Consider the following 13966-nt stretch of genomic DNA (forward strand, 5'->3'; position numbering starts at 1 on the left):
TCAGGATGGTGATGGACAGGTAACCTCTACATTTGTCTGTGAAGCACACTGTAGGACCTCTTGCAATACAACCTACCTGCGAAAAACCAACGGGACACTGCTTGGCCAGTCTGTCTACTCGAGCTCGGTGCACTTTAAATAGGGTGGTGTGGATGCTTTGAAATTAACTCACATCACGATGGCGATGGATTTACCGTTGGTCGATATGGATCGGTTGACCTTACCGCTATCAGGACACTCAGACGACGCCTGTTGGAACATGTGTCCTAACCCTTGGTTGGACACTGGCACAACGGACATATCTGTGCCTAATGCGTATGTTCAGAGACTAATCGATAGACGGTAGATTCTGGTGCGACCGTATACTTAGTCCATGGCCAACAGAGCTTACTGGTGGATTAGGATTTCTGCATCCTCTCATTTCTCATTCCGGCCGGAATTGATGCAGGCATTCCCTCGTGTTTAACCCTTTCTTTCCTTTATTGGGTTTGAGGGTTTTAACTGGGTATATAATGTAGGATTTAAAAAAAACTGATTTCTCAAAGAAATAGACCAATACTAATTGTAAGGTACCTTATTCGCATAGCTTTTTTCGAGGCATCAGCTACAGCTGCTGTCAACTCATAGGCCACACTGTCTGTTACTTAGTTCTATGAATAACTGACCTCCTTTTTTTCAAGCTATTGGCCTCTGAGAAAGACATGTCCTTTCCAGCGGAATTAGTCCATCAACCTCCCTTTATATTCATTTGTAATTCTTGTACCTGCAAAGATCTTCCCAACATATGGGTTAAAATCTTCAATTTTATATATCCTAATGGGCAGTAGTCCGGTGTTTCCTCTTCAAACAACGCCCCCTTTTTGTTTCCATCGCTTAATTAGCCTAACCATTTGTATGTGTGGCAAAAATACATCTGGTAGACGTTGATCGATAGTTTCGTGAATCCTGCATCATTAGGAAGACAGCTGTGAGAAACCAACCAGGTTTTTCATGTTTACAGGCGGTTTTTGCTTATATTTCTCTGATGGACCATCCAACCATTTTAGACAGTTTTCAGCTTCCTGATGTTGTTATACTGACCGCAGTTGGAGCCAAGGCTATCTGAAATGTGCCTGAAAGCCTCCAATCGAATTTGGAACGGTTTTCCCCAAATGGTCAAACCAGCTTGGTGATTAAGAGTTTGAAACGTGCGAAACACGCCTATGATGTTTAGGAAATTTATGTAGCATTTAATTGCGAGGGGACCACTGAATGACCAAAAGCTTTCGTTCCTTATTTCAATCCTCAAGCGTGTTTCTTCTTTTAGAGACAAAACAACCTGACTCACATCACGACCATGAAGCTACATCGGGGAGCCTCTCTGCTCGTGACTGAAAATAATGAGCATCAGCGAATAGGAAAGGCGTAGGCTAATAGTGGATCAATTTTTGGCTATTCCGTTCACGGACCTAAGTTACGAACACCTAATAATAGAGCGCTTATCCATTAACGAAACTCTGATGGAAATTCTACACAGACGCAGGGGTAATGTATTTTGTTAGAATGAAATCAGCTAAGATAACAACAGGAGTATACAGTTAATTGGCTTCCTTCAGACAGCCTTCGAACATCAGTCCTAGAAGGTTCAAAGTCTGTAGCCAATTTCAGAGGCAAAAGTTGCATCCACGTGCCAATCTTTAACCTTGTGAATCTTCAGTAGACGGAAAGATAGAACGAATCCTAGGTAAAACATACACATTTCTGGTTTCATCCTACTCACCTCACTTCAATGTGCTGGACGTCCCTTGTTACTAATTTGTCACGAAGTTTCTGCTAAGTTTGACTATTTAGTTATTTTCCACAGATGTCGACCCGTCATCTTTGTGCATCTGAAGAGGTGCCATCTGTTTTAATGGCTGCACTGTGCACGTAAAAGGAATGGTTTACTATTCGGTCAGCGAAAAGGACAGTCGAACGTATCAGTCACTACTGCATACAGGGCAGTATACTTTGCACGGAACATCTAACTGGGGAGCTCCAGCCTTCGGACCGGTAGATACGTGGTTCCAGATCAACCTTGACTGCTTCTGTCTAGGCTTGGTTAAACTGGCAGTATCCCAGCCCTCCTGCTTCTTTGTATGGTGTGGCAGCTGGGCAACGAAAGGGTGCCACAGTTAAACGATTATTATTTATTTCACTATTATTGACCCAGGTTCCAAGCACACAACAACGTCAGGTTACATCGAATAATGGAAAAATACTCAAGAACCACAGGATGAACACTAAGTGAACGCTCAGTAGATTGTGGGTTCAGTGAACCGGACTTGCTTCCTACCATTGCACACGTGGGAGGAGCAGCAAGCGAACATATACAACACCAACAGTAACATGATCATTGGGGGAGTTCGCTTCGTTTTCACAATTTAATCGTTGTTTGAATACGAGAAGACGGTGTCTTCTGCCCACCAGAACAGTAACGTAGATAGTTTTAAACAGAATTTGACAGAATTGTTAATGCCAGGAAAGCTGTCTGGTCGTCTGTGAAACCAGATAACCTCGATTAAACCAGGGATATTGGAGATTATTCGAGGGATTCTAAACACGACTTACATAAGACTAGCTTTCTAGAGGGGAAACACTCTTCACTGCGCACCGGTGCAGTCGAAGGATCGCCTCCCGGCAAACAGAACCAAGGACTGTGTCATCAAAAGTAAGTGTAACGACTGCACCAAGGTCTATATAGGACAGACGGCCAGGGGACTACACATCAGAATCGGAGAGCATACTAGAAAAATAAACAGGCCGCCGAGAAATGCAGGTGGATATCAAGCGTTACTGAAAGACTCGGACCGGACATGGGTGAGGACTACGGTCCACGTCACAGAGACTGATAGCTGTGGCGGTAGAAATCGTCAAGCATTCCAGTGTTAACAGAATAGGCGTGGAACTGGCAAGCGTGTGGAGAACTGTCTTGAGTCAATCGAGCTAAAACTTTTGGTGTGCGATTATAAGAGGGAAGAGTGGATTCCATTTGACCTTAGGCACCTCGCCTCCTCACAACTAAATTGTCGCAGCATTCACATGCCCACGAAGATCAACGGAAATCTACCAGTGGCACCCGAGGTGAATCATCAGGTGAAGCATCCTGAAGTGGAAGATTATGGAACCAAAAGCGATCAGAACTATCTTTGTAATCTACTACTCATAAGGTTGCTGAAAACCTGTGACAGCCCAACGACCTTTTTGGGGCTCATCAGGTAGGCGCTGTCCCCGGGTTTCCCCCAACCTTATGTTCTACTTGAAACCAAATTGCACGAAATTAGTGAATATACACTCATTTGCAACCTCATCAGCAACCTTATGAGTAGTACATTACAAAGATATACATGTATCGCGTCATCTCGAATATCGTAGCGACTGAAACATGAGGCGACCTGATGCAGCACATTCAGTTGCCTGAGAACATCATAAACGAGAGATTCAGCTGGGTTCCAGGTGAGTCTCTCGAAAGAAACCAAATTAGTTTGCAAATGAGTGTATATTCAACCGGAACTAATTTGAAATTCCTCCAAGCCATCAAATTAAGATTTTGGCAAACACACTAGCTGACAAGAGACGTCAATTGACACTGAACACTGATCTAGTGTGATAATCTGAAGAGGATTTACTGGTTGGTTCCCCGTCCGTCTTATAACCTGGCCAATTTTGTGACCTGTTCACTTGGCCAGTTGTTGCTTTTATGTCAAGAGCCAAATGTTGCCCAAATAAAAACTACCGATTGTTCACCAAGCCTTCTGAAACGAAATCGATTGAAGTGTGGCGCTTATATCGGATTTCATTTTTTTCGTCACGACTTGCAGGCGCAGTGTGAGCTGCGGCCATTTATTAACAAGAGCCACCTTACCTTCTATATTGCCGTCTACATTGCTTAGAATGTAGTGGGTTTGGGCACAGATAGAGAAGCAATTTTGTACTTCATGTTCGCGGCTACTAACCATTTTGGTAATAACTCGATTCGCAGTTCAAATTAACGTGTTCCGAACCACCACTATGAACATCTGTGCAAAGTCTGTCCCTATTGAGCGCCTCTTTACTTGTCTCCTGTCTTTGATCTCTCTCCGTGTATTGGAAACTGCGTGCACTGACGTTAGTCCAGAGAAAACCTTCATTAGTAGCCACCTGGGCAAAGGCGAAACAATCCATCCAGCAGATCCTAATTCACAACCATCCCAAGTCTATACTTAAAGATGATCCAAAGTGAAATAGCGATTATGCCATTTGTTACCGTAATCCAAGTACCTCTTAATTTTAGCTTGGGTGAGTGAAAAGTTATGAGCTTGCTGTGTACTGATCCATGTGGTTCGTCCCCCATTTCAAGTGAATTTCGAATGTTCAACCCGAGCCTTTTCAGTTACTCTAATAAGACTGTCTTTCAATTAGTTTGCGACTAACTAGAACACTACGGACTCGTACAGAACGAATACGAATATGATCCAATCTATAAGCATGCCACCGTTCCTTGCACATACAGCCCACACGTGTTTACTCACTGTTAGATCTATTGACGATCTGGGTGGCGTGGCTGGGCAGATAACGTGTCATTTGAGTATCTCGCTCAAACCGTCTCCTCTGATGGTCCTCCATCTGAATATTTTGCGTCTATGAAAATCCTATGTGGTCCAAAAGCTGACGACTGTCAGGGCACCTACAGGAAGTGGCTCTTCTTTTTCCAAGTGAATGCATAACATGCAACTAAAGAGACATTTTACGCCCGTGCTGGGCACGAAAGGAGTCTCCTTATAATGATGTTTCTGCTAAATATCTTTAGGACGCATATGTGACCTGAACTGATCATATTTGTGTACTAAGATGTGAAAGTACGTAATGCGCATTTCAGCACCAATATATCAGTAGGGCAGAAAACCTGTCCGAATGTGCCTGGAAGCAAAATATCTGTGGATGACAGAAATATCCGTGAAGTTGCCAACGTTCAGTTGAAAAGTCACAGGAAAAATAATCACTTTCAAGATATAAACCTTTTTTTAGACATCATGGTCATTCTAATTTCAAGTTACTTAGACTGACTAGCTTTGTGGTGAAACTGTGCACGGTTAAAGTAGAGGGCGATTCTATACACACTGAACTAAGTGGTCGAAGTACAATTATCGTGAATAAAAAGACGCGCTCAAAGAGTGTTTGAACCGGCGAATTTCCGCTCACTAGACGGATTCTCTGCAGACCAAACTGTTGAGGACACATCCTCTGTCGCGCCTAAGCGTTTTGTGCTTCCAAGCTGATTCGGCACATCTCTCTGCCCAATGGGTTCGGAAGTGACATCTGTTATACCTTTGATGAGGCAGAGGTTTGAGAAATCAGCCGTGAGCGTTAGGTAGAACGAACGTCCTCGGTAGTGCAGTCAGTGGGGATCTCGACCGGTAGGCGAAAAGTTCACGGTTCGAGACCGCAACTAGGCGTGTCTCCTAGTCTACGTTGCGTCTGTGTTGCGATCCCGTCTACTTCGAATAGCTCGAAGTCGCATAACACTGGCTGATTTTGATTTGACCCATGAACAAGGACTACTCAGAATAAGGATAGCAGAATTATAGACTACTAACGTTTTAAGTGGCTCATCGCTATTTGGCCTGAAAAGCCCTCCCCAACTGTGGTTAAATGATCAATACATAGAAATTGAAAATGACGTCCTCACAAACGAAAACCGGCAGCCTCTTCGTGCACAAACTGCCTTGGTATTTCGAAATTCTAAGAAGTTTCCTTTGCGCAGTACAAGACTGATAAGCTTCTCCATCAGAATTTTGCGACTTTGCCATCCCTGAGTGTTACAGTAATGCGCACTTGTGGGATGGGATTTGTTCACCATCAGACTTTTGGATGACGAATGCTCAGACGAATGCCAATGTAACCTGAGGACTGTTCCTCCCTTTTGCCGGGATTACCACTGTCGTTGATCCGTTATTAGATAAGCTACACAAAGCCATGCGACGTGAGCCGCGTGAGTAAACGATGAATAATGCTACATCCTGCTTGTATTATCACTTAGTCATCTGCTGAGGAAGCAACCACTTTGTGGTCTCGAATCACCATACTGCTTCATGAAGTGTTTATTCGGAAGCAGTTTAACTAACAATGAAAGAACGCCTTATTGCATTAAACAGAGATCACTAGGGAATTCATTACATGCAATTGGATCTGCCGCAACTATACTACCTTACGAGAATAAGGATGGATGTGTGCTTTCGCTAGGTCACAGTTGGCTACCTGCCAGCTGACTGCAAAGTGAAAGTGGTTGTGCGTGCACTACCCACCATTACCGTTTCCGCCCACATTTACAAGGGCAGATTATGTTGACTGGTGATAAAAAACGTTTGCACGAAAACTGTCCAATTTCCGATTAAAATTTAAAAACATGTATATGTGGTCACTAATAGTTGCAAAATACGTAGCTATATATTGGTTCACTTAAAATAGACCATAATGGCTACTTTTAGACAATATGTGACGAATAAGCTAGGGTGATTTCCAATTGGTTCTTCATCAGGACTGTTCTCTAATAAGACAAGGTTTCGAAATGTATCGTGACAGACCATCAATCTTTAAAACTATCTTCAACATTATTATCATATCATCTGAATCAATGTGACTGATTTATCACGTAGACTTTGGTGTCTCATCGTGTCAGACTGACAGCTGACTTTGCGTTATTGCGTGCAACAACCACTTGGTTATTTCGCGGACCCCCAAATTTTTGGTGGTTTGACTGAACTTGTAAGTCTGAGAAACGTGGTAATTTTGGTTTATCCGTTGATCGTTGGTCCTGTTAAGAAAAAAAAACATTCGAAATCCACTGCATGCACCTTATTTGCCAGTAATGCCAAACTGCATCTCAGGACAAATGAACTCTATAGAGGAGTAATTTTGGCATCTTCGCATATGAAATCAGGAGTGGGCTTCCTTTATGCCAACCGAAGACGCCGGAAGTAGCAACTAACTGTCCTAAACTCGCCTCTAATAGGGATTCTTAAAAGCACTGGACTGTCTGCTGTAGACAGATGCAAAAATCTGTGGTTTCAAAGTCAGGAATATTGGTGCCGGTAGACGGAATGGATTACTATCGGTCAAGATGTCATCACGAAACTTACCAGGGTTTTCGAGGTGAACTAATCTGATTTACGTCACACTCGTATGAACAGTCCTACCCCTGTTCTCGTATAAGCGTGCCGGTGAGTCCATCTAAATTGAGTAGCATTGGACTCGAGTTTATCAGTTATTGGAGCTCATCGGCTTTTCGTATCCCTAGTCATGCCGGGCTTTAGACTCCGGAAATCTGACATCCAAAAGGAACGTGTTGCCCCTACTACATTGGAGTGCGCTGGACGGATCTGCATTTCTACTTTTGAACAGGTGAGCATGTTTGCACTTGAGCGAGGTGAATGGCTTGCCCAAAAACTGGAACGGCAAATGAGTAACCGACCTGGTTGTGTCAATCGGTTGGCCGGACTGTCATAAATTCCCAGTAGAAGAGTTAAACCCGAGTCCAGCGCTCTCCCTTTGTGTAGACTCACCGCAATAATTGCGACAGCATGGGAAGCAGACTGTTCATACGACAGTGGTGTGAACCTGAGTTCTACCAATCCCACAACTGCCTACAACTGACCTGGACTTACCCGAAAGAAATTCTAATTGGCTAGAACCTTGGCGTGACCCTGTATTTTGGCGTGCAGATGTTCCTTCTTTCATTTTCTTTGGGACGCATCACTGTACATTGTGAGCTTCATCAACTGCCGAAAACGGCTCATTTTACTGCATTTGCTATCTATGACGCACATCGGAATACCATAGTTTCGTTTGAACTCAAGCACTTACCTGGAACAATGTCGCCAAATCCAATCGTGGACAGTGTGATGAAACAAAAATATGCCCATTTCAAATAGTCCTTATCCTCCGTAATTGAAAACACTATTGCACCAAGGAAGATGTAGGTAGTCATTATGAGCAATGATAGGCTGATGGGAACGGTGACCTTGGAAATATCATCATCAGAGCTGAAACCTTCTCCAAATGTGAAGAGGGACAAATCGTCCTCGTTTGGTCCATTCTCTTGCTGTGAATAATAACTCAGTTGGACTTGTACATCACTGTTGACATCTCCAATGGAGGAAGCGATTGACAGTCGTGATTTGCCTTGGGCTCTGGCTTTTTCAAGCTGTTCTTCCTTCATCTTTTTTAAAGCAGTTGGATTTTCTATTACAGTAGATTGAAGAAAACTTTTCACCTGTTCTCTTTGCAAATAATACGGGCATTGTACGAATGGGTTCTCCAGTAGTGTCATGTATTTTTGATCGGTCCCTTGTTTTGTGGACTGTAAGGTGTCTTGGTGTGACTGGTTGGCTTTTCCGAGTGAAAACACTTCCAGTGGCTCTGTTGGAGCAATTTCACTTGAATTTAAATACTGTACAAGATTTGGACTTCCGGCCGCTACTGGCCGAGTTGTCTGAAGTGAGCAATGAAGTTGACTAGGTAGTGTGTCAATCAACCCTGTGTGTGCTGATGTCGATTTCTTGGAGTCGGCAGCTCGCGCAAGGGTCTCTAGTGTCACCGATCTTTGTTCCTTCTCCAGCGACTGAAGTGGTGAGAGGCCAGTGGAAGCAGAAGCCTGAGGAATGACAGCTTGTCCTTTGTTCATTGAGATGGTGGTACTACTTTCATTTTCTTTGACCCAATTCAGAACTCTGTGCACATCTTCCTCTCTTTTGGGTAGCCTGATGGGTCGTTTTTGCCGGCGACATTTGGCTTTGTGTTTTTCGTAGGACTGGGCCATTTTGCAGCTGGTCAACTCTTGAGCATGTTGAACGAAGAAGGTTGACCATTCGCTAGCGCCACCTTGTTTTCGCCTGAGTTTTTCAATTCTTGCTAATTCTTCTTCGTCATCAATCGACCTTACTTCCAAGTCCAAATCAATGTCCTTCCAGCATACAAGAGGTATCCCGAATTCGTCGGTTGATGTACTGCTTAACGACAGAGCCTCCAGTGTTTGATCTTGTGCACTGTCTGAAATAAGTAAACTTTTGACATTTGGCTCCTTCCTGTGCAACGTGCCATAAGACAACTCATTTTTCAGCCGCAAAATTTCTGATCGAGCTTTCTCCTTTTGCTGTTGCGCAACTCGCCTCCTGTGTCGTCGTTGACGTTGGGCCGACCTCAGGTAACGAGCATCCAGGTAGAATTTCCGGTGATGTCCATCGAAGGTAAAATATCGCTGTTTTTCGGAAGTGGGAATAGTTTCCGTGAGACCAACTGGCAAAGTAATGGTAACTGAGGTAGGTTCAAGTGCATTTTGTGACGCAAGGGTCGAGCCAAATGCAGACTCTAATCTTATTGGAAGGGCTGCTTTTTGCGCGGATATTACAGGCACATGATTGGAAAGCATGCTTTCCTGAGTAAATGACTGCCCATCTTCAATTCGAGCCGTAATTTTGTGCGTTTGTTGTAAGGGTATGGAAATGGTAGCCGGCGGAGCTCCCGCAACCTCTAATTTAGAAAGTCCCGTTGTTGTGTTCATCATTGAGCCCAACTGGACAAAGCCGAGTGTTGGTTCGGGCGGGCCGTCTCGAATGTCTGTAGTTTTGTTTGAAATAATCAGTGGATCTGTTGGAAAGGTGAATTCGTCGGAAAACTGGCGAATCCACTTTGAGATCGGAGCCATCAGGGTGGTCAGTGTTGATCGGGTGCGCTGGATGAAACACAATAAGAAACACGTTTGAATTAAGCATAGTGATTAGCACATATTTTGGTTGACTGCCACCACACTGTCACTAGTGGAGGAAAGAATCCGGAATCAGAATATTTGCTCTCCAACATCTGGTTATTCGTATACTGTTGTATGCTGTTTTTGAGTAATCCTTGTCAGGATGCACACATATGGATTCCTCTCATGTCCCGCAAAATTGGTTATAAGCAAAGATGTGATCTCAACCCGATAGACCCAACCACATGAAAAATCCCATGCTTGCTATAACTAACTGAATAGGCTTAGAGGGATATGACATACCACCAATTTTTGTAGCTCCAGGCCAATACTCCAGTTTACGCTTCCGCCAGCTTTTTCACGTAGCAAATGAGTCTTAATTAGTTTGAAATTTTGGTCTGAACGGCAGATCCGAGTGAACATCGGCTAAATTTCGTCTTTATAATAGGTCATTTTCAACCAAAATGGCATTGACTTACTCAGAAATTATCCGACCACCGGTGGATAATCAGAATACTTTGCCTAACTTGTTATTGATCTTTATGAAATGCCTGAATCCTTCAACGGAAGCGCACTAGTAGCTGAGACTTTGGGATGAGATGGCAACTTGGTTTAAACCTCCGGCCATATTCGAGCTCATAACCTGGTAATGATAACTTTCTCTACATGAACCAGTAAAATTCTAAGCCTTCATCGGTAGTAGATAAAGGTTTGAACAAGTGGACAGCTCAATCAGTTGAAAAACTTTTGAAACCGACCAAGAAATTATCATTTTGGCAAATTTCGAAAGTGATCTCTTCCATTCAGGTTCAACATTACATAGGCATCCAGTTTAAAATAAAAACATTTTTAGCTCGATCTGAGTTGGTTTGAGAGAGAAGTTTTAGATTTCTTTGTACAAAAGCTGAAAAAATGGTGTTTTGTATGAAGTGATGCTGCTGAGCCACCCTAATGGAAATAGCACCAGAAGAAAGATGACCTTGTTTCCTAAGTGAAACTGCGTGTCAAAGGTCAGCTTCCATATCGCAGTATACTCAAATAACTCTAGACGTCGAATATTTCTTTCAACCATTCGCACACCTTGTGATGAGTGCACGGTAAGCATGGGTAAATGTAAATCTTATGATGACAAACTTATTCTGTCCACTATTTGTTGATTGTGAAGATGTCCTATTCTACTATACAATGCCAGTAGTGAAATACTGGTGCTTCAGGAACTCGTCATAAAAGTTACACATTATGGTTCTTGTGAAATGTCCAATGAAGACGGGAAGCACTTCGTTTCTCTTAGTTTACTGAAAACCTGGAATAGATCAAACAATTTCGCTGTTACTCTATCTGTATAGTGCATAAATATTTAAAGGAACCAAGCTGTCTGTCCGATATACTACTCAAAACTAATCAGTGGTCAAACCTCCTGTACGAAGTCTTCCTACTCCATCCATAAAAGGTAATGAACGAATGACTTGTAGTCCCAATAGCACAGACAATTCACAATAATATTTCATGAATGGCTTCAAGATGGACAAACTACAGATAAAGCTTACTTCGCCTGGTAATTTCGAGAACCAAACCAGTTTGCGCAGATAATCGCACTGCTGATAAGTCATTCGCGGCCCTGGGTACAAATATCCAACTAATAACCGGGAGGTCGTGTTTCAAAAACTCTGTGGAATTTTTTGAGGTTCGCACTGCTGCTGATTCCAAATAAAGATGAAGTAGCTGCACAGTGCTTTCAAGCTCTTCAGCATAGTTTCAACCCACCTAAGGGATGAAATCTACACAAAAATTCCTGAATGTCCTCACATTGCCAGTTCATGGAGGTGAGGGATGTTAGTCCACTTGCTCGCAAAATGTAAGAATACAGAAGGGAAATATAACGTCAAAACCTCTTCCTAGGTGCGGGTATCTTACAAAATGTTTATAACGTCTTTCGAAAAGGTGGCAAACGTGGAGTTACCCAGGTTGACCATTTCTGCTGGAAGTTTTTTTCATGACAAGACCGTTAAAACAGACCAGCAATTAATCTCGTGATACGCACATTCCTAACAATATGAGACTTGTTTCAATGGAGGTTGTTCTATGAAGGCAGTAATTTACATACTCTGCACATACAAACACCTGTTTTGGAGCAACCTCTCAGAAACTAGTTGAGTCTAATCAACGTGATGCCGATATATTAATGAAAAATCTAATTTCAAGTTGGAGAAACTATGTTGTGGAAACTCAAAGCTATGTGGAAACGTATTAGAAACGGATTAATTACAGCGGATGTGTTTTAAGACAGTACGGCTAATTGATGAAAACTTATGAATCAGTGTTGCGAAAGAATGCCAATTCTTACGAGGAAAAGAAAATTTTCAGACAGGCATATAAAGGTACGTAAGGGTGGGTCAGTTTGTGAACAGTGCTTTCGAAGCACCATTTATGTATGTGAGAGAAAGGAAAGGAGAGAAAACAAGGCCACCCTTAACTCGCCTACCAAGCGTATTAACTCATTATTACCTTCGGAATGATGACAGAGGAGACTTTGTCATTTCGAAGCATCAGATCATCTCAAACCTCAGTAGTAACTCATTTTGGTGCTTTGTTTTTAATCAGAGTTCTTAGGTGCACGTGTTCCTTTGCACAAATGCCAGTAGTTTGCTGATGGGAAATTCTGAAAGCCTTTGAGCACCAAAGCTGATCAACTCGGCGAGTTTGATCGGTAAAGGTGTTTCAGGTCATACCGACTGAGCTTACGAACTCAACTTTAACCGAATCATCCAAAACCTAAAATCGGTGCCCGCTGAAATATGTGAAACAATGAAAGTGTCATAAATTTCGCGGTGTCTATGGCTCACTAAACCACGTCATCATTCCCATACATCCATTCTTAGACGATTCGGAAATGGGACTTTAAAGGTAATCCAAATTCCAAAAAATTGATTCAATTAGTGGTGCAGTCTCGCTCATATGAGACTAATGACTGTGATATTGAGCAAGCGAATAAGAACCGCGTACGAAGACTGTCCTAATAATAAGATATCAGGATCCTAATTTTCTCATATTTTCATGGAGTAAACCACTGCTGAGTACCTGCTGCAAAATTGTCATCGCGTTTTGTGAACTAATAATTTGCGGACACACTATCAATCAATGATAGCATCGCTAATGTTGGTAACACTTTAACACAAGGGTCTAAAACGGGATGTGAGGTTCGTAGTGATAAACTGATTGACATTGATACCTTCTACCAATGGCCACAAACGATCTTCTGAAAAGTCTGTGGTCGTATGTTTAACCTGTAAGTAGATGAAAAGCGTTCCAAAATTCTCACGTAAGTGTGATTCAGCAGCTCATTTGGCCGAATTTAATCAGTCCTCATTGTGAAAATTCTGCAAGTTTGTTACGCGCCACAAATTATCACAAATAAACTCAAAATAAATATTTAGCCTTTTGTCAAACGAAGGTGGTGAACCAGTGTGTAAAGTATTGCAAACGCAGCAATCAAACAAAAGCCATCACGTGCGTTTTTTGGGCCAAAATTTCATTTACCTATTTGATTACTGTTTGATTTGATTTTGTGAAAAAGTAGAGGACCAGTTGTAATATAGCAAGGCATACGTAGAGCAACGTTCGTTGGGAGAACACGCTCTGCTCCCTCCCCGCAGGGTGATTTTTGGAGAAAACACCATCCGAATCCCACGGTTTCGGAAGTTGTATGCACAGCTCGAGCACACAAAAGCGAGCTTTTGAGTAATTTGGAAATTTGAAAAGGCATTAGATTGTCACCGCTAACACAAATAAGTAGCCAAATTCACCCTGATATCCACATCATCCATTGTTCTGTTGCTCGCATGCATTTCACGTAATCGAAAATGCAATCATTTTTGAGATAAAACACAGGGAAACCACAGAAGACGTACAGTTCACGCTATTGTTTTTTCCCTACGTTGCGGGTTAGGACAATGTGAGTTCTAATATATATTTACAAGTGGGTTGGAAGTGATTTGAGGTGAACATTGGGCTGATTCACCGGGCATTCCACAAATTTCCAAAACGTGATCTGTTTGTTCTTCTTGAAATACACCTATTTAGCATATTGCATGTAAGGTACTCAAGAAACTAACACCTTCTTCTAATTTGTTTTCCTTTCCCCAACCCAGCACACTTAATTTGTCTTATAAAGTGCTTTCGTGCACATTCTATATCGCTTGACCGTTATCAAATAAGTTTGCAATG

This window comes from Opisthorchis viverrini (genome assembly GCF_000715545.1).
Source record: "Opisthorchis viverrini unplaced genomic scaffold opera_v5_114, whole genome shotgun sequence".
Lineage (NCBI taxonomy): Eukaryota > Metazoa > Platyhelminthes > Trematoda > Opisthorchiida > Opisthorchiidae > Opisthorchis > Opisthorchis viverrini.